Source organism: Tenrec ecaudatus, chromosome 4, assembly GCF_050624435.1.
Source record: "Tenrec ecaudatus isolate mTenEca1 chromosome 4, mTenEca1.hap1, whole genome shotgun sequence".
NCBI classification, from domain to species: domain Eukaryota; kingdom Metazoa; phylum Chordata; class Mammalia; order Afrosoricida; family Tenrecidae; genus Tenrec; species Tenrec ecaudatus.
Window position 1 is genome coordinate 164,469,413 of NC_134533.1, and position 20,703 is coordinate 164,490,115.

A 20,703-nucleotide genomic window follows, 5' to 3' on the forward strand; every position below is an offset into this window, starting at 1 on the left:
ATGGGCTGCGATCTGCAAGGTCAGCAGTTCCATCAAGCAAATCGTGGGAGAAAAAAGGGGATTTCTACTCCTGTTTAAGGTTACAGTAGTGGAAACTCACAAGGGAAATTCTACCCTGTCCTATAGGTTCTCTCCAAGTTTGTCTCAACTCAAGCTCACTATGGTTTGCTATTAGTGGTTTGGTACAAGTCACCTATTAACCTACAACCTCTTTGAAGATAAGGTCATAGTGTTTTCTATGTGTGAACTTATAGTATAAAAGGTTAAAAGTGGTGAATGCTTAATTAAAAAAAAAATCCTGTCCTGATCCTCCTCTTTCCATAACTTGTCATCTGAGTAGAGAAGATATGAAAACAGGTAATCTACTTCCATGATATAAACAATGTAGAGTCTGAAGTTTAACATACAATTATCACTGAACGAGTTTATTAAAGGTGTTAAAAAACGTTAGCCTTAACAACAAAATTAAAAAAAACCTTTTTCTCATGTAGATATATGATTACCTTAAGCATTTTCAAATATATTCTTTCTTACACGTTGTAAAAATGTGCTTTTTCCATGTGTACTTTGATGCTTCTCAGCTAGATGGCTGCTTGTTTACCTTCAAGCCTTTATGACCACAGATGCTATACCTTTTGATAGCCAGGCACCATCAGCTTTCTTCACCACATTTGCTTATGCACACGTTTTTCTTCAGTAATCATGTCAGGAAGGTGTGCATCCTGGAATGCCAATTTAGAAGCACAGAAACCTACCTGTAGAAGGGACCAATTATCAGACATCAAAGAACTAAAAATCATATCAATGGGTGCCAATGTGGTGAAGAAAGCTGATGGTGCCCGACTATCAAAAGATATAGCATCTGGGGTCTTAAAGGCTTGAAGATAAACAAGAGGCCATCTAGCTCAGAAGCAACAAAGCCAACAGGGAAGAAGCACACAAGCCTGTGTGACCATGAGCTGTCAAAGGGATCAGGTATCAAGCATCAAAGAACAAAAAATAATTTCATTGTAAATGTGGGTGAGTGCAGAGTGGAGACTCAAAGCTGATCAGTAGGCAATTGGACACCCCTTACTGAAGGGTTGTGGGGAGGAGATGAGCCAGTTGGGGTGCAGGGTAGCAATGATGAAATATATAACTTTCCTCTAGTTCTTGAATGATTCCTCCCCACCTCCCCCCTCCCCACTATCATTATCCCAATTCTACCTTGCAAATCTGGCTGGACCAGAGGATGTACATTGGTACATAGCAGCTGGAAACACAGGGAATCCAGGACAGATGACCCCTTTGGGACCAGTGATGAGAGTGGCAATGCCTGGATGGCAGAGAGAATGTGGGCTAGAAAGGGGGGACCAACTACAAGAATCTACATATAGCCTCCTCCCTGAGGGATAGACAGCAGAGAAGGGGGGAGATGTCAGACAAAATAATAATAATTTATGAATTATGAAGGGGTCATGAGGTAGGGGAGTGGGGAGGGAGGGGGGAAATGAGCAGCCAATATTAAGGACTCAAGTAGAAGGCAAATGTTTTGAGAATGATGATGGCAACAAATGTACATATGTGCTTGACATAATGGATGGATGTATGGATTGTGATAAGAATTGTATGAGCCCCCAATAAAATGATTTTTAATGTGCTTATTCAACATGAAACCACGCTAAGACAACATAAACAGCAGTGAAAACGGTAAACATAGCTTTTGCACTCACAGACCTTTTTCAGCGTCTCAGGATAAAGACAGTCATGATTCAGGTTTGGGTTACCTTCTAAGCAAAGAAGTAATTATCATTTAGAATAAAGGAACAGAAAAGGAAGTTAGGTAAGCTAGAGATTATTTTGAGAATCTTCCCAGAAATTATGTAAATATTTTTCTATCAGGTAAAATTTTTAAAAATGTATGTTTCTTATATAAGCTTATGAGTAATGTATGTACTATGTTGTAAGTTTTCTTGTCTGCACATGTTCAAACAGAGATGCTTCAGCTTTCTCTTCCATTAGAATTGTGTGGTGCTATACATTTGTAATGATAAAATTCTACAGTTGTGATGATAAAATTGTACCTTTTTTGGTAAAAGTGGATTGAGGCTGAAGTATAAAACCTTCTGTTGCTTCACCTGAGGGCTGGAATCAAGATAACAGGCCAAAGTCAGAGGCTTTGGGGAAGTATAATCTCTTTAAATATAGACCAGGAACAAGGTATATGGATATACAAAGATGGATCCAGGGATAATGGCCTAAATTAAGTCAATAGTCTCAAGCACACATAATTCATTTCCACCTCTTTATTTATACAAACTAAATTATCTGACACTGAGGGGCTGCCCATAAAAACTAGGCCAGTATCCAGCAACTCACTCTGATTTAGTGCACCCAGTAGCATCTCCTGAGAAGATTCTTTTTGGTCACAGTGAAATTTTTTTGTAAAAGCAGTTTCACTTGAACCTTGTTTTTCTTTTTGTTTTTGATAGCCAGTTTAAGAAAACTTCATGTGGCTGTGAAATTGTGTTTGCTGGGGGAAAATGCTACAGAAGCTGCTGTGATGTTAAACACAGCTTACAAGGACAACACTGTGGGAAAACCTCAAGTGTATGAGTGGTTTTCTTGCTTCAAAAAAGGTGAAATGTCGATTGATAACAAACCTTGTTCTGGCTGCCTGTCAACTTCCCAAATGGATGAAAATGACAACTCATGGTGAGTTTGGAGTTCTTTCCATCAGGCCAGACTGTTAGTCAAGCTTTCTATTTAGAGGTTCTAAAAATATTGCTTAACTGAGTGCCACGAAAAAGTCCTGATTTGCTGCAGACAGGGGACTGGATTTCCACCAAAATAATACACCTACTCAGGTAGTATGTTAGTCTGGGTTTACTAGAGACACAAACTCATAGGCATTCATATTGTGTTGTAAAGAACTTTATATCAGAGAGTAATTGTACATTAAGAAAACATCCCAGCCTAGTGTAGATCAAATCCATAAGTCCAATATAAGAGTTCATATGTCCTAAACTAGTCGATACATTTAGACTCACACAGCCATGCAATAATACCAAATGCAGGAAGATCACAGTCCAGTGGGTGGAAAGTCTTGTAGATCCAGTGACAGTGGAAGAATCTCATCACTGGTGTGGGTTTCCAGGTATCTCCTCCAGTTCCAGGGATCTGGCTCCATCAGTTTGTCCCAGGGAATATCTCGCAGGGAGACCAAGCAGAGAATCTGTCTTTATCTGGCCTCTACTGAGCATTTTATCTCTGTGGCACCTCCAAATCAAGTCATCAAGCTTTTACCTGATTAACAGACTAGACTCCACCCATCTCTTTATTGCTGAATTTCTCCCCCCTCCACTCAAAAAGTGTATCTAGCAAGCATCTCAGCTTGCCCACAGGCTCCCTTTAACATTCAGTCCTAGAGAGGAGCGTTTCTTTATGGTTCCAGATTTTCCAGCCTCAAGCACAAACCATGAATTCAAAATCCAAAAAGCTCCTTTTTTTTTCCCTCCAATCTGTCAACAGCCCCCTAGGCAAGTCTGGCATAGCTTTTCAGAGCCCTCTTTGCAGACCATTACCAAACCCATTTAGATGAAATTATGATGGCTCAAGGCAAGTGGGCTTATAAACGATTTTCATATACCCCAATAATCATTTCTATCAATTGTTTTTTATCAACAATAATAAGTAGAAGAAATCAGTATAAACAAAGTAGAATCAGATCCTAAACTCAATTCTTTTTTTTAAAATGTTTTATTAGGGGCTCATACAACTCTTATCACAATCCACACATACATCAATTGTGTAAGGCACATCTGTACATTCATTGCCCTCATCATTTTCAAAGCATTTGCTCTCTACTTAAGCCCTTTGCATCAGGTCCTCTATTTTTTCCCCTCCCTCCCCTCTCTCTCTTCCCTCATGAGCCCTTGATAATTTATAAATTATTATTTTGTCATATCTTGCCCTGTCCGACATCTCCCTTCACCCCCTTTTCTGTTATCCGTCCCCCAGGGAGGAGGTCACATGTAGATCCTTGTAATCGGTTTCCTCTTTCCAACCCAATCTCCCACTACCCTCCCAGTATTGCCCCTCACACCCCTGGTCCTGAAGGTATCATCCGCCCTGGATTCCCTGTGCCTCCAGCTCCTATCTGCTCCAGTGTTCATCCTCTGCTCTATCCAGACTTGCAAGGGTAAACTCAATTCTTAAGACAGTCAAGTTCAATCCTTATCTATTTTATCTTAATCCTTCTGTAAACTATGTTATTGAAACAAAATATGGGATTTTAGACCTGTGACAGCATCAAGCCAGTGCTTAGTTTTCTGTTAGCCATTTTGACCTTCTGTCAGCCATTTTCACTGAGCAGCTCTGAGAAATTCAAGGGGCAATTTTGTCCCCTGAGCTCAAAATATACATTAAGCACATTCATTTTCGCCATTTCAAAGAGGACTAACCAAAAACAACAACCAAACACAATAATAAAAACTTTAACTTCCCATATTCGTTCCAGAAAGCAACCCAGTAAACTACATGACCATGTCTGACCTCTGGCCAGCCAAAGAAGAAAACCTGCCATGAGGCAGAGATCAAACAAGCATCCACCCTCCATTTCTATGATTACTTTCTCTAGTGTCCCTAGCTAACACATTAATTACTGAGTGCTGTGAGTGATCCTGATTAGCGAGGAGAAATTGGACTGTTGCCACACAATGGAGGTAAAGAAGAATATGCCTGGAATCTAAGGTGATCCCTTAGGCCATCTCTTAGTACTACCATGCCCTGTGATTAAAGTAAACTATAGCAACCCAATCCTGACAGGATATCTAATGACCCAGACCCCTTAGTAATGAAAACCTGGGTCATCCCACAAGGCAAAGAACCACAGCCAGCTGAGGTGCTGGCCAAGGGCAAAGATAATACAGCATGAGTAGTAAAAGAAGGTAGTTCTACCTATCACTTATGACCATGTGATCAATTGCAAAAGCGAAGTTTGTGATTGTCAGTTTATGTTCTTTACATGTGCTTATTGAATATCTTTCCTTTGTTCGTGGATGATGTACCAGACACCATTAGATCCAGTGCGTTTTCATTTATATGTATGATGTTAGGTGTAAGTGTGATTTCATTAATGTCTGGAATTTACATACGGCTAAATAATTATGCACAGGTACCAAGTTGGCAAGGGGTGTACTGTGATAGGTTTATTGTGCCAACCTTGCCAATAGGAATGCATGGGATTAATCAGGTCACAGTTTGATTGGAGGGAGAAGAGATAAATGGCTTGGTAAGCCCCACCCTCTCCCTCTTGCTCTCTGGTGATCAGACCAGTGTGTGGCTGCATGAGCTAGTTCTCTGCCTCAACTTATGAGCTATACTATCTGTGGGACAGCCAACTCATGGATCGTGTCACTAGTGCTTAAGCTTCCTTTAATAGCTGCCACACTGTTGGTGTGTACATCCCTTGAGCTTGAGGCTGGTGGATCCTGTAATCTTGTGTTGCTTTCGTTTGTTATCCCATCCAGGCCTGCTTTACTAAGCTCCTGAGCTGCTGACTGTCAGTGACCTGCCCTGCTATTTGCTGACTCTGGGTGAGCTCTGCCTGCATTGTCTAAGGGAAGACTCAGGTGTCAGCTTCCTTGACCTTTAACCCGGCAGCCCTCATGTATTGAATGATGTCAAGTATATTAACTGTTCCACAGACATGAGTTGAACTGAGCCTTCTCTATTGCTGAATGGACTAACTAGCTGTTTTATTCCTCATGCTCTATCTATCTATCTAATCATTGTAAGTGCCCTGGCTTTGTTTCTTTAGAGAACCCTGCCTAACATACACAGTCATCTCAGTGTGCCATTTTGGGGCAAAAACAGCATGTTTCTCTTGCCCCATGCACTGGACTTATCTGACCTTGTTCCCTGTGGCTTATTTTTGTTTTTGTGAATAAAGAGAGACAGGAAAGGACAGCAGTTTGAGAGCATAGAGGGATAAAGAAAAAAATGAGGCTGTCAGTTATCCAAAGAGATGAATTTGAAAAATGTTTCCAAGAATGGAACTGCAGATTTGGCAAATGTAGTAAATGTAATAGGGAGTACTTTGAAGGGGATAAGGTTGTTTTATTTATTTCTTTTTAATTAAATACTTTGCTTTGAAAAAATAATTCCAATTTTTGGTACCCCTCATATTACATTAAAAAATCACAAATGCCTTCTTTTCCTGCAAGTTATTAATATAATCATTAATATCCTCTTACATTAATTACTCATTATAAATCTATTTATGTAATGTATTTCTGTTAACACTAATACTTAGTTATTTTTTAACTTTGAAGAGATTCTTGAAATATTAAATTAAAACTCAACATGTAGACTTTTCAATTACTTAAAATGTTCTTCCTTTGTTATTAAAAATAGAACTAGTTGTCAAAGAAACTATAATAAAATATATAATTTTAAAAAACAACGTGCAGATTTTTTTTGCATTTAACCAACTTTACTAATGCAGTCTTCCAGAATAAAAATAATTTATCATCCTTAACTATTATTCAAAATTATGACACAAAGACATTGATATGGCCTAAATAATTATATGGAAAAACTTTATTCATAATATTTTATCTACAAAATGGAAATGCAGTTTAATATAATTTGGAAATATATTCAATGTGTTTCTTTTATTCAATGCTTTTTTTAAACAATTTATTAGGGGCTCATACAACTCTTATCACAGTTCACACATATACATACATCAATTGTATAAAGCACATCTGTACATTCTTTGCCCTCATCATTTTTTTTCTCCTCTTTCTTTTTTTTACATTTTATTAGGGACTCATACAACTCTTAACAGAATCCATACATATACATACATCAATTGTATAAAGCACATCCATACATTCCCTGCCCCAATCATTCTCAAAGCATTTGCTCTCCACTTAAGCCCTTTGCAACAGGTCCTCTTTTTTTTTTTCCCCTCCCTCCTCTCTCCCCCCTCCCTCATGTGCCCTTGGTAATTTATACATCGTTATTTTGTCATATCTTGCCCTCTCCGGAATCTCCCTTCCCCTCCTTCTCTGCTGTCCCTCTCCCAGGGAAGTGGTCACATGTGGATCCTTGTAATCAGTTCCCCCTTTCCAATCACCCTCCACTCTCCCAGCATCGCCCCTCACACCCTTGGTCCTGAAGGTATCATCCACCCTGGATTCCCTGGGCCTCCAGCCCTCATGTGTACCAGTGTACAGCCTGTGCCCTATCCAGCCCTGCAAGGTAGAATTCGGATCATGGTAGTTGAGGGGAAGAAGCATCCAGGATCTGGGGGAAAGCTGTGTTCTTCATCGGTACTACCTCGCACCCTAATTAACCCATCTCCTCTCCTAAACACCTCTATGAGGGGATCTCCATTGGCCGACACTTGGGCCTTGGGTCTCCACTCTGCACTTCCCCCTTCATTTAATATGATATATATATATATATATACATACATATATATATACACACACATATACACATACATACACACACATATATATTCAATGCTTTTTAAAAATGAAATTATTTTCAAACATTTTACAAGTTAGAGATAATTAAAAATTCAGAATAATTTTCTTTTACTAACAAAAGTAAGATAAAAGGGTTTTGTAGTACTTGTCCTTGTGCTAAATCCTACTTCATTTGTACTGGTACCTTTCTACATCACCTCTCATGCATGTGTGCATTCTCCATTTAAATAGGGAAAAAAGACAGGCTATGGACTCTCTAAACATAGTTGTCACACTAAAGCTTCCTGGAGTTCAACTTGTAATTTGTCACTCCTTTAGCCCCCAGTGCTTCATTCAATTAGTTCAACACCTTCCCACGTCTACTTTAACTAAAATAACTTGTCTTGATACATACCCCCTTCAAATGTATTAGCATTTATAAGTGAGAATTGGTAGTTTATTTTATTCCCCATTATATTTCCCATATATTTTAATGTAGGCTCATAATAGATTTCATAATTTTAGTATCAATAAACCTGAATTCTCAATAGATTAATATGGGACAAGGGTGAGAGGTAAAAACAATAGTGTGCTGCTAAGTTGACTATTTTTATTATCTGAAACGAGGCCTAATTTTCAGATAATTAAAAATGAGAGGTTTGAATTTAAAACAGAATTGAAAATAAATTTCTCTTGATTCAGATAACTATGTAAAGAAAGTTTTCTGATCCTTTTAATCTTTCACTAATCCTCAGGGCTGCAGTAGAGAAAAGTTCTTGTGACTCAACTAGTAAGTGAGATTCTACCAGGAGAGGTTTCATCATGCTTTGGATGATTTTACTTTTAACCAGAGATCTACTCAAGTGCACCAATGTTGTAGCACTGTGCATCAAACGTGCTAGGATAAAAAACTAAAAGTAAGGAAGTTTAGTCTTGGAAAAGGACATTTAAATGTTATATAATTTCACCTATCTGAATTAGATAGATGCTTTCCCAATGCCTGTTACGGGCATTTCCACAAATCTGGGGACTGAAAACTAAATTAACGTCTACAGTTTAATGGTAGACTCTAAATGTGCTAAATCAATACACAATTATGTCAAGTCAACCAAGAAGAGTGGCGTTCAAAGAAAAGCCTGGCAGCTTCCTGGTTTACCAGATTAATATCTCTGAATAAAGAATAAATGGATGGTGGTCACCATAAGAGTAGCAGAACTCACTAGAGATAGTTAATTATTGCACAAATTATTATTTGTTCATGTTTTATGCTCCTAGGTTGTGTGAAATCCTGAGAAACCTACAAGAAACCTAAACCACATAAAGTCAATTATAAAATTATACATAATAGCAGCACTGTCCAGGGCTTTCTGGAACAGTGAATATTTATGGGAAAAGATAGCTTTATCTTTCTGCTGCTGCTTCTGGTGGATGGGAACTGTGAACAAGTGAGTCAATAGCCTCATGCCTAACCCAGGATTTCTTAAATTCTGAGAAGGCAGAAGTAAGTTTTATACTGAGAATAATAAAATTGAATAGCAAAACAAATAAAAATATTATAATCAAATATATTTATAAATAAACATGTATGCTTTTGTTAGGTACAGTCTGGTCAGTTAAATAACCCACTGGAACCCTACCCAGAAGAGAACAAAACACTACCCTCTCTTGATCCATGTTCACAATTATTGTGATGTTTGAGCCCATTGTTTTGGACACTGCATCAATTCATCTACTAAAGTATCTCCCTTTTTACTGACCCTCTCTATTGCCAAGAGTAATATCTTTCTCCAAGGAATAGTTCCTCATTATAACATATCCAAAGTACATAAGATGAAGTCTCTCCATCCCTGGTTCTAGGCAGCATTCTTGCTACACTTCCTGCAAGACAAATTTGCATAATAGTGAGGAAGTCCATGTTACTTTCAATATTCTTTGCTACTATTATAATTCAAAGGCTTAAATGCTTCCCTGATTCATAGTTTAGATTTTACATACAAATAAGGCTATTGAAAGTGTCATGGCTTGGATCAGGCACAACCCAATTCAGCAGATTGATTGATTTTCAAAATAGTTTCATTGCCATAAAATTCAATAGTTCAATCATATCAATAACAGTTGTGTAATCATCACCACATCCATTTTAGAACATTTTCTTCTTTTTTGTTAGCTCCACATTTCTCTCTCGCCAACCCTGACATACCCATAGGTATTTATTAATCCAATTACTGTCTCTATATATTTACCTGTTCTGGATTTAATATACAGAAAAAATACATAACAAATACGCAAAATGATGCTTCCATGAGCATTGATTGTGGATCCAAGTTAAGTGAAATCCTTCACAACTCTTTAAACTTGTATTTATCATGTTTTCTATTACCCATATGGTAAAGTTTTTATTTTATTTTCCCAGAGTTGAATCAATATGGAAAGTCTTTCATTTTCATCAGCACTGTTTCGAGTCTGCGCTTTCAGGAAGCATGTTTGCTACATTAAATCATGGCGCCCTGGTGGGGGCTGATGCTTCCAGTGCAGTCTTAAGGTCTTCCTTCAGTCATATGCACTTTTGCGTACATATAAATGATGGAATGTTTACTAGTACTTTTAGATACAGTAGCTCTATGTTTTCTTTCCATCTTTCATGGTGCCTGCATCATAAAATATTTTGCCCATATCCTCTCAGAGAGCATCCAGTCTTCTGTTGCTGCGTTCAGTGCTTCAAATATTGAAATTTATGTGGGATAGACTCAAGGTCATATGTTGGCTTTCGTGGACTTGTTTTCATTTTCTTCAGCTTCATCCTGAAATTATATATCAGCAATTGATGGTCTGTTTCATATGCATACCAGGACCTGGTTTTAGCTATTGATATTGAGCTTCTCCACTTTCTCTTCCCACAGATGCAATCAATTTGATTTCTCTGAATTGCATTTGGAGGAGTCCATGTGAATGGACTTCTTTATTTGTTGTGGAATAAAAGGTATTTGCTATGAACAAGTTATTATTCTTGAAAAATTTGACCATGTGCCCTCCATAGCCTTTTACGTTGATAAGACCACATTTTCCAACTGTTGCTACTTCTTTGTTTCCAACTTTTGCATTCCAATCACCAATAAGGGTCAATGCATTGTGATTGCATATTTCATCAATTTCCGACTGAAGACATTGATATAGAATCATCATTTTCTTCACGATTAGCTTTAGTTGTCAGAACATAAATTAGAAATATAGTTGTATTGATTGGATTTCCTTAAAGGTGGATAGATATAGTGACATGCCACTTTTGGCGGTACAGTCCTGATTTTTTAACAATTTTTTCCGCATCCCGTGGCATTTTTAAAAAGTCCCGAGTTTTGGAAAGAATGCATGACAAGATATGCTATACGATTTGGGGCTGCGATGTGGCTATTTATCCAGGATATGAGTTTTATCAATGGTGTCCCGCTGGTGTCCCGCTTTACCAATGTTAAAATCTGGTCACCAGTCAAGGTATGTCTTGAAATATCATTTTTGGTGATGATTGAAACCCTATTTTTTTCAATTTTGTCAATCCCATCATAGTAAACCATATGACTTTCTTATTGAAAATGGCCAATACCAGTTTTGCATGAATCTACTTACCCTGCTCCCTTATATTGCTTGTAAATAAGAGAATACTGTACGTTTTACTCACAATCTCCAAATGAAATACCATTGCTCTTAATATAAAAATCCAAACACTTAATGCAATTTGTAAGTGTTTATAAATCACGACGTGCGTTCAGTCTAAACTATCATTAAACGTCACTTGGCTCCCAGATGTGTGGACTCATACGGTATATCAAGTATGCCCATGTTCTCACTCTAGTTCCTGTGGTCTGTCTAAATGGCACTAACCAATTTCATACCTATTTATTTTTTAAATGTTTTCTAAATGTTACTTTCTCAAGAAGCTTTTTCTAACTCCATGGACTTAGGTTGAAATCCGCTGAATTACACTCTTATATCACCATATGCTTCACATTACACATACAAATAGTTGCTGCATAGTATGTTCCACGAGGATACCAGCTCTCTCTGCTTATCCTTCTCATATATGCTCCAGGCCTTAGAATGTAAGCATATCATTTGTAGAATTGAATATATGGTCTGAACATAGAGAGAGTTGTTTATGTTATTACCATGTTAAACAAAACTGGTTGAAATTGTAAAGAATTTCATTTTACCTGGATTTACATTCAATGACCATGGAAACAGGAATCAATAAATTGAATGGCATATTACAATAGAAAAATCTGCTGCAAAAGAACTCTTTAAAGTATTAAAGAGCAAAGATGTCATCTTGGGACCAACGTATACCTGAGCCAAGCCATTGCATATGCACAAGGAAGCTGGATTCTGAACAAGCAAGGCCAAAGAGAACGGATTTGTTTGTATTATAATGTTGGTGAAGAATATTGAATTTCCCTAAACTGCCAAAAGAATGAATAGATGTGTCTTGAAAAAGTACAGCAATGTGTTCCTGAAAGTGAAGATGGCAAAACTTTGTGTCATATATGCTGAACATTTTTATCAAGAAGAACAAGCCCCTGACAAAGAACAGCATGCTTTTTACAGTCATGGGTCAGAAAAAAAGAGTCAGAGCCTCAGCAGAGGATTTGACTCAGTGACTGCAACAATGGGCTCAAACATAGCAACAAATGTGAGGATGGTGCAGGACTGGTGATATTTTGTATTGTGTACAAAGTGGCATTCTGAGTAGGAACTGAGTCCATGGGACCTAACCACATGATCAACATTTTAACAATGCTGCAGAATGGAATTACTAAGTTGAAAATTCCATTCTTGCTTGTACTCATAAACTGAATTTGTGTTACAATTCAAATGAATGTTCCATATTAAGTACGTTGAGGAGAAGTCTCTTTGGAAGAACAGATCATGGAGCATAAGTATGTTAAGCAGGGTTCTCTAGAGAAATAAAACTAGGACCCTTATGATTACATATACATGAAATAATAGGTTTATACAGCAAGAAGGCTTATAACAGCTAATTAATCCACATAGCAGTCAAAAGCTCTCAGTTCTACTCACTTTCATGGAAGAGTTAATATACTGAAGGTCCTTCAACTCATGCGGGCTGCCAGTCAAAGTTCAGGGAAGCAGACAATGGAGTCTGCTCTGAAGCAGAGTTGGCCCGAAGGCAGCAGGATGGGGCAGCAACAGTCAGTAGCATGGGAGTGTAGTGAAGTAGGCCCCAGTGAGGTCTTAGGCTCTAGTGATGTGCTTATTGCAACATCATCTACCAGTAGCACAGTAAGTCAGGTCTTGAAGGAGGCTGAAACTCTAGCAATGCATGGCAAGGTGTAATGATCAACGGGTTGGCTCAGTGTACAGGTAGTGCAGCACACAATTGAGGTAAAGAACTAGCTCAAGCAGCAGCATGCTGGTCTGATCACCAGGGAGAAAGAGAGGCAGAATATTAGCCTCTGAAAGCATGTATCCTAGTTGTCCACCAATCAAGTTTATGACCTGATTAAACTCCACCCACATGTTCCTATGGAGGCCTAGCTGGCACAATAAACGTAACCATCACAATAAGACATGAAGGTGAGATTTTATAATGAAAATATGTAATAAAAGGGGATTGTGAAAGTTTGAGCTGCCAGACAACATCTTTAAAAAGGGTATTAAGAAAGGTATGGAAGGGGGTCTGTTTCTAGGGGTCATATTTGTATCATTCTTTTTATTTTTCTTGAAAAACACTAAGAAAGATATTTCCTATGAGATAGGAATTCACTGAAACTCTTAATGAAATGTTATCTATTTATTTATTTTGTGATCTGTACTGTATCCTGGAGTTTTTAACAAAGGAAGACAAGGGAAAAGTAGTCAGTTGTTTTAGAGATGGAGAAGTCATAACATTTGCCTTCTCAGCATTCTAATGGTCCCTGTAGGAAATAAAATTAAATTGCAATTCAAAGCTTAGTTTAAACTGCATAGAAAATGTAGCAGAGGAGGACTGGCACTGATTTACAACACTCTGAGACCACTTATTGCTTTGGCATTTGGTAATGTGACATCTTCTAATCTGCTACCATGGGGTCATCTGATAAAAATTCAAAACATATCTGCTACAGAAGAGAACATAACACAATAGTTGGGTAACTGGAGGGCCTTAGGGACAATCCATAGATCCCAGAGAGGTCCTAGATGTGCACAGTTCTTTGTTTCCACCAGAATCGGCACCTGCCAAACTGAAGTGGGTCCTCTACTCTCCTCGAGTTGGGAAGACCAAGGCAATAGAAGAGAGTACACATGGAAGTAGTAATAAGTCCAGTCACAGTCAAAAAGTGGGTATAGTTGATAATGTGACCAAAATAGCTTATGAAAAATCATTACTTTATAAGAAGAAGTTATTGATTGGGAAACTCCGATGAATCTCTAATAGCAAAGCCTGCCATTATCCCTCCACTATGAAGCACCTTGGAAAAGAGGCAGCTCCACTGCTATCATGTTCTGACAAAGGGCTTAATCCTGATAATAATAGAGATGATTGGGGGACACTATAGCTTTTAAGAAGTAGCTTTCCAGTACACCGAGTAATATATAGGCATTCTAAGAATAGCAGCTTGTCATGAAGTCAAAGTTGAACAAGGGGAAATGCCACCCCCCTGCTCGTCTCTTGACTTTTCACCAAGTGGAAATCCCCACAGTAAATCCAGGAAATTTTAATTTCTGGTACATCCTGAGAGGGCAAGGTCATGGAAAGTTTTGCTTTCTATCTTGCATTGTGCTCAGAGCAAGTGATGTAAACTAAGGCTGCAAGGTGTTTGATTCTTTAGGGAAATCTTGCACGTTTTGAAATAAATAATTTGTGAGAACACAGAAACCTTTGTGATATCCTGCACAGACCCTGGGTTCCACAGACCCTGTGCATCCTGTAACAGGAGTTAATTCAAAAGCCCATGGATCAGTTGACTGTGGGGCGACCAGGGTACTGTGAATAGATTTATTAATAAATTGTCACAATATATCCTGAATTCAAAATGCCCTGGAGTGTTTATAAGGAAGCTGCTGGTTCTCAGAATAGGATTTGAAGAACAGATATAATTAAATACTATTTGCTTATGAGAATAAAGAAAAATGCCTTTGTTATCTCAAAGGGTTTTATTATTTTGACAGGATGCTGAAAGGCTACCCAATCTTTTTCACATCCTGGTGTACCCAGAACATAATATCATTGGTGAGAGACAGAAGAATTATGGAGAAGTCTGCTATAAAGGATAGAAGGTGGCCAAGGTCAAGTAACTCGATGTCTTTCAATGAGGCAAAAAATGAATACAACAGCACTTCATACCTCTTGACAATTACATTAATTGGAGTATCTCAGGGAACCAGCTACCCCATTAGGGGAGCCCTGGTGATGCAATAGTTAAACATTTGGTTGCTAAGCAAAGATTGAATTTCTACTCCTTTGCAGTAGAAAGATGTGACGGTTTTCTTCCATAAAGATGACAGCCTTGGAAATGTGGGGAAGTTCTACTCTTTCCTGGAGCGTCACTAGGAATCAGAAGTAACTCAACATCAAACCCAGTCCATTTTGCTGTACCTGGGTCGCTATCAGTCAGGCCAAGTGTACAGCACTTAACAGCAACTAGTATCTTCGTTTTCTATTCTGAGACAACAGAAATACACGTGAAGGATGTAACACACAGAGATCTATTTCCTCCCAGTTTATCAATATAGAAACACTGCCATCAGATCAACTCCTACTCAAAATGACTTTACAGGAAAGGGTAGAATTGTCCCTGTGGGTTTCTGATATGGAAACTCTTTAAGGAAATAGAAAGCCTCAAAGTTCTTCTTTGGGGAAGCTGGTTATTTAGAACTGCTGAACTAGCAGTTAGAAGCCCAGTGCATGACTACTACACTTCAGATCTCAGGCTGTATGGGAAGGCTGTTGTCTCTGGGTGTCAGACCCGGGACCAAGTCTTTGTCAACCTCTTTTCCTCTATGTGTAGGGATTTCTAGGCTCAGGACACTGAAACCAAAGGATATGCTCTGCTCTTAGGTGAATTAGGATATTTGGCTGAGTTCAAGGTACCCATTTAGAGCTGTTGAAGGCAGGTGACTTTGAGTTGGTTTCTGCTCATAGTGACCCTCGTACAGCAGAAGGACACTGAGCAGTCCAGCGCCATCCTCACCGCAGTGTTATTTGAGACCATCATCACAGAAATTGTGTCAATTCATCCTATGAAGAAGCTTCTTCTTTTTCACTGTCCCTCTATTTGGCAAAACAAGGGTGTCCCCCTCCAGGGACTGGTCTCTACAGATAACACATCACATTTAAAGATCAAGTTGGCTGTGATATTTTTCCAACACAGATCTGCTTTTTCTTTAGGCAGGAAAGTCCATGGCACTTTCAATGTTCTTTTCCAACAGCACAATTCAAATTCCTTGATTCTCCTTTGGTTTTCGTCCAGTTTTCCATGCATATGAGGTAAATGAAAATACCATGGAGTGCATGAGAGCACCTTAGCCTTCAATGTAACATTGTTCCTTTTCAACCCTTTGAGATGTGCAGCACATTTACCCAAATAAATGTGTCATTTGATCGCTTGACTGCTGCTTCCACGAACACTGATTGTGGATTCAAGCAAGGTGAAATCTTTGACAACTGTAATGTTTTATCCATTACCATTATAATAAATACCTATTGGTCCGGTTGTGAGGATTTGGATTATCTTTATACTGAAATGTTATACATACTTTAAAGACTGATCCTCGACCTTCATCAGTAAGGCCTTCAAGTCCTCATCACTTTAAGCAACCAAGGTTGTGTCATCTGCATATTATAGGTTGTTAATAAGCCTAATCCTGATACAGAATTCTACTTCAATAATCCAACTTCTCTGATTATTTATTCTTACACAGATTGAACCAGTACGGTGAAAAGATATAGTCCTGATGTACATCTTTCTTGATTTTAAAGAATGCAATATTTTCTTGTTTTGTGTGAACAACTGCTTCTTGATCTATGTAAAATGTCCTCATGAGCATAATGAAGTGTTCTCAAATATCCATTTTTCTCAAGACCATACATAGTTTCTGATGGTCCACACAGTCAAATGCCTTTGCATAGTCCTCAAAACACAAGTAAACACCTTTCTGGAATTCTCTGTTTTGAGCCAAGATCCGTCTAATGTTAACAATGATATCCCTTGTTCCACATATTCTTCTGAATTCAAATTGTATCTCTGGTAGTTTCTTGTTAATGTACTTGTTCAACTGTTGTTGGATTATCTTGACCAAAATTTTACTTGCGTGTGATATTAATGACATTGTTTTACAATTTGTATATTCTGGAGTAAATATATAAACTCAGATCATACCCATTGCCCTTGAATTTATTTAGGCTCATAGTGACCCCATAATTGCAAAGTCTTATTTCTCCATAGTTTCTATGGCTGTAAGCACTGTGGGAACAGATCTCTAGGCCTTTCGTCAATACTGCTAATGAGGAGGTTGGAACCTCTAACCTGTGGGGGAAACAACATTGGGCCACTTGCGGAGGGAGCTTCCTGGGCTATTGTCCTGGCTTTCATGAGTTGGTTTGTGCCATGTGTTCTATATTTATTTTCCTGAAAGGGAAAAGGGGTTCATTCTTTTATCTCCACAAATGTCCTGTCTCATCAGATCTATGCCCTGCTCTGAGTGGTTAGGAAGGAGGGAATGTCACCCTGAAACTGCTTTAATGTGCTCATAGCACGGAGGCTCGCTTCAAGCAATGACAACAACAAACCCCACTGAGTATCTAATGAATAAGTGTAAAAGACATTTGCCATCATGTAGGGAGATTTATGGGAAGGTTTGCAGGCATTATGGTCCCCGATGCATCCTGGGAAAGCGAAAACATTGGGCCCTTCTTCCTTTCAAGTCTAGGAGCCCATGTAGATTTCTGTGAATTTTGAAATGATCCGATATGTTACTCTCTGATGGAGATGTTCTGAGTAAGAGATGAACTCAAAAGAGTTTTACCGGATTATAAATTACACTTTCTTTGATATGGAAATGAATGTCTCCCGTGTTCCCAAACAAAAAATCATGATGATTAATTTAATAATTCAGTGCAAACCATTCATGTCATTCAGGTTTATGCATCAATGAGTATATGCCCATTGCCAAAGAGCGACTTCTTAGTCATAGCAACTCTACATGAGGCTCCAGAAACTTTAGGGAATCTTTTGGACTTTCAGAAATCTTTAGGGAAGCAGATAACCTCATCTAACTTTCAAAAATGTTTGCTGAATTTGTACCTCTGCTACCAGTACATATGTAGAAGGTTTTGTAGCCAATAAATTATAATCAGTCAAGGGAGTGTGTAACTATAAAGTTTTTAGAAAAGTGAAGACTTAAGTTGTTATGTTTCTAATACAATACGAGGAGGAGAGAAGCAAAGGCAAAGAAACCTTCCAAGAATGTTCAGAAAAGAAGAGCAAACCAAGTAAAGAGGTTTACATAGAAACAAATGTGAAAGTGCTTATAAATATGACTTGCGAATATGACTAAAATTTAAAGAGTTGAGTACTGAGAACTGGCTCCTAGAATTAATAAAAATTGGTAACTAGTTATATTGACAAAAGCAGTTGAAGTAAAAGAGAGTACATAAATCCTGGTTTATATACCTGGTTTAATTTGAGAGACTTTGTGAAAGACAATTTAAACAGTGTGTAGAAGTAACTGTTTTTTTTCCTTTGGAGAAATTCACACTATATGAGAAGTTGAAAAAATTTTGAGAAAACTTTGTACATAGTGAATCAGAAAAATTAGGTAGTATGGGATGGCAATTTCAGGAACGTGAGATGAAGATTTTTCTCTTTTATGTGTTTGCTGTTGTTCGGTTTTAAGGAGGGAGAAATAACAGCATGTATCTACTGATAGGAGTGATCTAGGGTAAACTGAGCAGTTGGTGATGTAAAACTAGATGGGAATGAAATGCAGATGCAATAATAAACTAAGAGGGATACATTTTATGCACAAAGAGAAAAATTGTGTTGTAGTTCAGAATTTTAATTAAGCATTTACACCTGTGGTAAATTACAAAGAGACAGATTATATAAAGACAATTTTACAAAGACAGGTAAATTTGTTGATAGGAATTTGTGGAATTTCTCCTTGGATTTTAAACATTTTCTTGATGAATTATGAAATGAGAGCTGAGAGTTAGCACGTGAAAGTAACATTGTGGTTTGGAAGGAAGAGGCACTGGGGACGAACTGTGGGAAAGTAGAAGAGAGGCATAAAGGACCTGGAGCAGGGACTGGAACGTTTTGTCTGTGATGGAGAAAAAACTAAATATTTCAGATTTTGAATGGTATATGGTTTCTATTGGAGTCAAACCTCTACCATGATTCCATAAAAGCAGCTATTGAAAATAATAAAAGAGAAGAGGCCCAAGATGATTGCATTGTCCCAATTATTATAACAAATATCCAATAAAACAAGTCAGTTATATGTAGTTATCAACTTCAAAACCCTGAGCACTAAAGGCAAGGATGATGAGTCAGGACAAATGCCAAGTAGAAGGAAGATTATAGGGAAGCAGCAGACATGGACAAGCAATCATCCCTGACCCATGGATCGATGCATTGACCTCACTCACTCTCCAACCTCAAATCTCCTGATCCACATGCCTACAGGGCACCCACACAATACACGCACAGACACACACACACACACACACAGTCCATGGGCACACACAACAATCGTGTCTCCAGAATTGGAAGTCCGCAAATTTGTATCTACTGCATCATTCAGGAACTCTCTAGAGGCGCACAGGGAGCACTTGCACCCACCTCTCTGCCTAGCTATTTGTGCTGGGAGCCCATGGTCCTAGGGAGTTTCCACTTCTGTCCGGCCACTCCTTCCAGGATCCAGGGATCCAGGGCCATGTACAGCACATGGGCTGGGCTTGTGACACCTTACCATCAGTTCACCTGATGATACCAGGGTGAACTTGTAAGGGTGAAGATTCAGCAGCACAGGTTCTAAGCCATCACCTGAGCTGGGGTCCATTGATAAAAGACATACACTTCTTCATTGGCCATTAGTGCTAAGAACTCTGGGATAGTGAAATCAGCTTTTCTAGCTAGCCAATTATACCACAGGCCTGAGGAGTGACTGTATGTCAAACAACCCACACTTGTGGTGACGGGGGGAGGGGAGCGGGGTGATAGTGGCAGGCAGGTACTATGCACATATTAGAGTCACTTGTTTCTATAGCCAGCTACTAGTATGGGGAACCAAAAAGAACTAATGTCTACTGGTACACTGTCATCCACACCATAGAATCAAAGATTAGCAGTGTCTCTGACTCCCCTTAGAAATATGTGAGAGTCCCCAAGATTAATAACACACACTTTAGCAGTCAGGGCGTGACTTCCCCACCTGCACCATGGCCCCCTGAAACTGGAATTTCACCTACTCCAACCACTACTGGGGAGCTCTGCTTATTTGTGACCATCATTCCGAATGTCCTTACCACCCACCCTACGACTGATGGTTCAAATAGCATCACCCTGGCCACCAGGCAATGAGCAGTGCACACACAAAAACCCAACCTAATGATCAGTAAATATTCTTACTACACCTTTGCCCAGGTGATTATGCAGGTAAACACACTGCCTCTCTAGAAATGCCAGACACAAGTCCAGAAATCTCATAGAGTCAGCAGAGAGAGGCCTGCGCGGGCAGCGACAGCCCCAGCAGAACTAGACTAATGGCCAAACAGTGCACACATATAACTTCTTGAATATTTAAAAAGAAGATGAAATCAGGCTGTAGCAAACACACACAAATTGAATAAACAAATATAATAATATTTAAGACTTAGGACAATAAACCCAGACCAAAATCATGACCATCAAGTTACCTCAGAGCGAACCTACAGGACAAGATAGAACTGCCTCTGTATACAGAGATTAGAAATCTCTTCTGATCCCTCTCTGTAAACTCTGATCTCAAAATATCTGACATGAGGACCACTTCTCCAAAATGAACACACATAAAAAGGATTGTAAATTATCTAATCCAAATCTGAGGCAGAGAATTGTATCAAAGCTTAAAGTTGTGAGATGCTGGTGGAAGCCCAAAATACATTTTCAAGATCTACATGAGGAATAAGCTTTCAGTGATTCCCCTCTAACTACAACTGAGGGACGGGAATAAGCTGGTGACCAGACAGAGAGGACTGGAGAGACGGTAA